General features: G+C 41.9%; 1 pseudogene; it reads right to left on the minus strand.

Moving 5' to 3' along the window:
• Positions 1-1,651: 1,651 nt before the first annotated feature.
• Positions 1,652-3,786, minus strand: LOC148021844 (AT-hook motif nuclear-localized protein 22 pseudogene; annotated as a pseudogene).
• Between the last annotated feature and the right edge of the window lie 1,829 nt (positions 3,787-5,615).

Here is a 5,615-nt window from a genome sequence, read left to right on the forward strand (position 1 = left end):
GTCTATATCTTGTAGTGTATCGAAAGTTATTTTATGACAATATTGTTATGAGTCCTTAGGTTTAGTCTTTCTGTATCTTTATGCAAGTGTGACCAAGTTGATAGCCAAGTCCTGTGATGACAACCATAGTACACATTAGGTGATAAGATTATTATCGTCATCTTTTACATTTGTGCAAGTAATAGATTGGAAAGACTATCTTCAGGGATTACTTTCAATAAAATTAACTTTGTTATCTTTTCCCTACAATGAACATTTAAAGTAAAATTGAATTTGCATACATTCTCAAAATGTAGATGTACTTTATTCAATGTTAGTACATATTACTTTTCAACTTTTAAGATAATTGTATTTTGAAAATTCAAAATCTATATATCTTGAAATTAGTTATTTAATTTCATTGTGGGTATTTACATCTTATATTTGTTATTAGTTATTAATTTTTCTTAATTTTTTACTAATTCCTTACAATTCAATTGTTGAAGGAAAATTAATACAAAACATATGCACATGCTCATGCACTAATTCACACAAATGACTCTACAGTTCAAGAATATAACTTTCACAAATCATTTAGAAATTCAACCAAAGTCAGTGCCATATATAACTTAACATCATCTAATGTTCCATGTAAAACATTAATACCTCAAATCCATCTAATGTTCCATGGAAAACACTAATACCTCAAATCCATATAATGTTCACTTGCATCCCTTTCTATACACATTTTCTCCTAATGAGAGTTGGTATAAATACATACATTTTTTCATATGAAACATAACAAATGTTCATTGCTAGGCATTGCATGACAATCTAGTATATGTATCTCTTCTTGTCAACCCTCATAATCCATTAAAAAAGGATTAATGTTAGTTATAATATCCTCTAAAAGCTAGGGATCCAATCAAAGTTTTGCAAATAAGCTCCAAATATGCTGAATGTTTGAAGATATGGACCCTTCCCTTCAAGAGCTTTCTAATGTTATATGGGTTGATAGGGTTTGGAAGTGGGACGATCGAATTATGCCAGAGATTCCTTTTAGCACTTATTTAATGCCAAAGTTTCCTTTTAGACTAAATAATAAGTATTAAAAGGAATCTTTGGCATAACTTCATCGTGCCACTTTCAAACCCCATTGAGTTATGTATTATCGAAAGGCTCTCAATTACAAGAATCTAAATCTTTAAACCCTAAAGAATTTGGTTCTTGTGAAAAACTTTTATTAGATACCAAACTTGTAAGGGATATTGTGACACGACATTCCTTAGAGGGCCCTTTTTTGAGTCATACTTGTTTTTTGGGCCATTGAGAAGTGACTTAATAACCAATGTGGTCACTAGTTGACGAAGAGCAATCGACTCTTTCATGGGTAAAAAGGTCAACTACATACAAGGTTAATGGTCATGCCAAGTAAATAATGGGGATGGAAGTAAACACTTAGACCACAATATCCATATCAACTAGTAGAGGCCTTCTAGTATGAAAGAAAGCACTTGCAAATCAACTTTTAACGACCAACCTATGGTATTTATAAGTGGCCAGGTGTTTTCTAAATGGTTATGTCAATTGTGTATGTGCCCTTGCATGTATGCCATTAACGCTTTAGTCTATATATTTCTCAACAACTACTCCATGTAATTTGTGAGCAAAAGAAATTCAAAATCCATTGAGATGAAAAGTTCTTGTTTACCATTACTGCAAGCTGTACAAACAAGTTGCATGTTTGGAGAGGCCTCACTTGGTCAAGAAGCTTAAGTTGAAGAAGACAAAAGGTCATGTTGTGCCAGTTGTACTCAAAGTCATCACACAGCTGGTGTTGGACATCATGGATGATGTGGCTAGAACTTGAAAGATTTTAGCACCCTTTCATAAAGTCTGGCTTTGTGACAAGAAGGGTAAAAATGGATACCCTCCTTGAAGCGCAAGCAAATGTATTAGGAGACTAGTAATCACCCTTCCAATTGCTCCATAAGGACGTGAAGTAAATGTGGCTGCAGTCACTCTAGCCTTTGTGCTTTTACGGTCCTTGTGACAGCTCAATGAACCAGCAATATAACTTGGGATGCAGATTGCAGGTAACCTTCGGCAAAGAAGTTCCGCCTTGGCATGTGGTGGGATGTTTGCAAAGCACGCACGATTCCAGAGACTTTGGAGGAGACGAGTGTTGCGACCCTTCAAAACGGTAGCGTGAGGTAGGGCGTGATGGAGCTATAGCACCTTGGTTATGAGTTGGGGCACTCAGGTGATGTAACCCTTCCAATGTGGAGCGTGAGGTGGGGTGTGATGGAACTAGAGCACCTTGGCAAGAGCGTGATGGAACGGGAGCACCTTAGTAGTGGGGTGGACGAGGGACCCGATCAGGGTAGTGAAGTCATGTTACCCATCAAAATTGGGGCATCACGGTGGGTGTGTGATGGAACTAGAGAACCTTAGTAATGGGGAGGACGAGGGGCCCAACTAGGGTAGACGTCAGAGGGGGTGAGGTGGCAGGAAGGGAGGAGGTTAGGGGGGACGTTGAAGAACAGGGGGCTGGTCATGGAAGGTGGAGGAGGAGGGGGAGGGGGAGGCGGGCCGGGCTGGCTCGCCTCGCTGCCAGCCGCGGGGTTGTTATTCACACCAGCAGCCCCCTCGTCCTCGCTGCTGACCTGCATGGGCAGCCTCTCGAAGGACGCGCTCATGAATGAGGCCGCTATCACCACCACCGAGCCTGCCGCCACAAGCGGCCCCACCACGCGCCCCCCAACGACGTGGCCCGGCTGCCCCCCCGCCACGTAGACGGTGAGCCCGCTGGCCGCAGGTGCGGCGGGGGGAGGCAGAAACGCCCCCGAGAGGGACAGGATGTCGAAGCGGCCGCGCAGAGCCACCGTGGCGCCGCCCCCTCCGGCGCCGCCGGATGCCGCCGGCCCCACGTGCGTCGTGGTCGTCTGGCGCAGCGCCACGTCGGCGACGGCGCCGCTGCCGCTCAGCACGCAGAGGCCGCGCTGGAGTCGCCGTGCCGCGTACGCCGCCAGGCTCTCCGACACGTCGCAGCCGTCCGCGACCTCCAGCACGTGCGCCCGCATGGCGTTCGCGCTGTCGCGTGTCACTATGAGTGGCGGCTTGGGCTTGTTCTTGGAGCCCGGCGGCCTCCCACGTGGCCTCCGGACCTGCGCTCCTCCCACCGCCGCCGCCGCCGCTGCCGAGCCTTCCAAGTTGGTATTATTATTATTATTGCCGCCAGCTTGCTCTGATCTTCCTCTCTTCGATGCCTTCATAGCTCCACCTCCGCCTGCATCTGTCATGATTCCAGCCGCCATACTATTAGTATTGTTTCCAGTCCCACCGCTGCAGCTCTCGCTGTCTGCGCTGTTGTCTGATGCTAGTTGCAGCTGATCTGCTTGCTTTAAAACTAGGGCACTTCTCTCACCTCCCACGTTGGACATCTCGACATACTGAGATGATAAGAAGCCGATTATAGTAGCGATTCAGACAGGAATTGCCGCTTGGGTTATGGGCATCAAATCGACCTCAAGTACCTGGCTCTGTGTGTGTGTGTGTAGAGAGAGAGAGAGAGAGAGAGAGAGAGAGGCGTGTTGAGCTAGCTCAGCTACTCCGCGTCACCGAAAAGAATGCGTTTTTCCCAATGCTTGTGTGACCGAGAGGACATGTATGCCCTGTGGTTATCGGTGAGTGGGGCAAAGAGAAAGACAGTGCGGGTGTTTGAGTGATAGACGAGACACGGATTGAAGCGGACCGCAGACAGTGAGCCCGCACGATATTGGAATAGACAAGACAAGACGAGAGAGAGAGAGAGAGAGAGAGAGATCCATTTCGTAGCACAAGAAAAGGAAAAACCAAAGCAGTTTTGCCTTTGAAAACGAGGGCGCAGGTCGGGTGCCACGTGGGCAAGTACACATGGACCAGTGGCTCGCAAATATAAGAGTACCGTCCCACACAGCAAGCATGTCATAGGATTTGACGTTGGACACTAGGTATTATGATGTGTCTAAGTCGTTCGGATGAATGTTAGGGACATCCACAAAGAAAAAAGGGGGGCCGGGGCCTTTGAGCCTTAGGGTTGTGCTCGCATCGAGATTGACATGCTAGGATGTATTTAGGGCATCGCCCCCCATTTAGCTTCCCTTTATTATTTTGGTGCTTACTTCCCTTTCGCTTAGCAAACAAGCATCAGCATCGCGCGTCCACAAAGACCCAAGGTTTAATTAAGATGTAGTGTGAATCTTTAAATTTGAAGGAATATTTAGAAATATTTCTTCAAAAAATAGTGCAAGCCTTATATCAATGGTTGGATAAAATATTTAAAAAGAATATTTGAAAATTTGAAAGAATATTTAAATTTTTTGAAATGTAGGGTCCTTATAGTTATATTGTGTTGCTAAAAACCTACAAAATCTATGAAAAAAAACCTTGCAAATTGTGAAGTTTGAAGGTTTTGGTGTCAACCCCCAAAAATGCTCTATCTGAGAACTAATCTAGCAATTTGATGAATGCTCTTTCCTCCTTGCTACTAAACTTTCAAGCAAACTATTCAAGGTAAGGTGACTTCTAAACCAAAAATTTTCAACCAAGATATGTTCAAAAGGCATGTTTCCATGAATAGATGTAATTGCAAAATTGGAAGTCCATAGTTCTCCTTAGAGAAAGAATCTTTGATTTGCAATTCATGCAATAACTTTCTTATGAAGATATTGCAAAAGTGTATACTTTTTAGTACCACCAAATAATTATATTGAGTGCTATTTAATCATTCTTTAGAGAATGCTATCCAATCTAGTTTGTGCATTTCTAAAACCCAATTGCACATAAACTCATTAAGTCTTCTTTGAGACATTCCAATTTGCTTCATTCTACCATTCAAACACAAGGTTAGGTTTTAGTGAAATAAACTCATTAAGTCTTCTTTGAGACATTCCAATTTGCTTCATTCTACCATTCAAACACAAGGTTAGGTTTTAGTGAAATCCAAAATTGGTACATGTACGATGTTTTGTAATAAGCATCAATGGAGACATAAGCTACATGTGAAACTTACAACTACTTTTTCTTTTGGAGAGAGAGAGTGTGTGTGAGTGAGAGAGTGAGAGAGAGAGAGAGAGAGAGTGTGTGTGTGTATCTGACACAAATAAACAAAAAAATCTATACTAGCTAGCCTTCTTTTGTGCATTCATAGTAGTTGTGTTTCGGTGTAAAGACTACACATTCACATCCGTATAAACCATCACAAAAATCTACTATAATCATTATATACATATGAATTAAGAAATCAATTTTTTAAAGGATGCATGATTTGGAAATGTTTGATTACCTATATATATGATCAAACCTAGAGTGTAAATGACAAGACTCTAAAATTTTTAATATTAAAAAATGCCACATTTCAATGTAAGGTTTTGAAAATTTTCTACATTAAAAATTTATGCCCACTTTGTGACATTCTATTGCAGACATCGTAAGTACCTCAGTATAAATAGTTCAATCTATTCTATTAGTAATTATACCAGCACCTTATTATTAACACTTGAGAATCTTAAGAATTATCATGGTACTTTTATGATACTTGATTAACTTGAAAATTGTCATGACATAAAACCTTGTATTATCTAATTGGTAATGAT

This window comes from Lygodium microphyllum, chromosome 17 (genome assembly GCF_053477565.2).
Source record: "Lygodium microphyllum isolate KBCC chromosome 17, Lygodium_microphyllum_v1.1.10, whole genome shotgun sequence".
In the NCBI taxonomy this organism is placed as follows: Eukaryota; Viridiplantae; Streptophyta; class Polypodiopsida; order Schizaeales; family Lygodiaceae; genus Lygodium; species Lygodium microphyllum.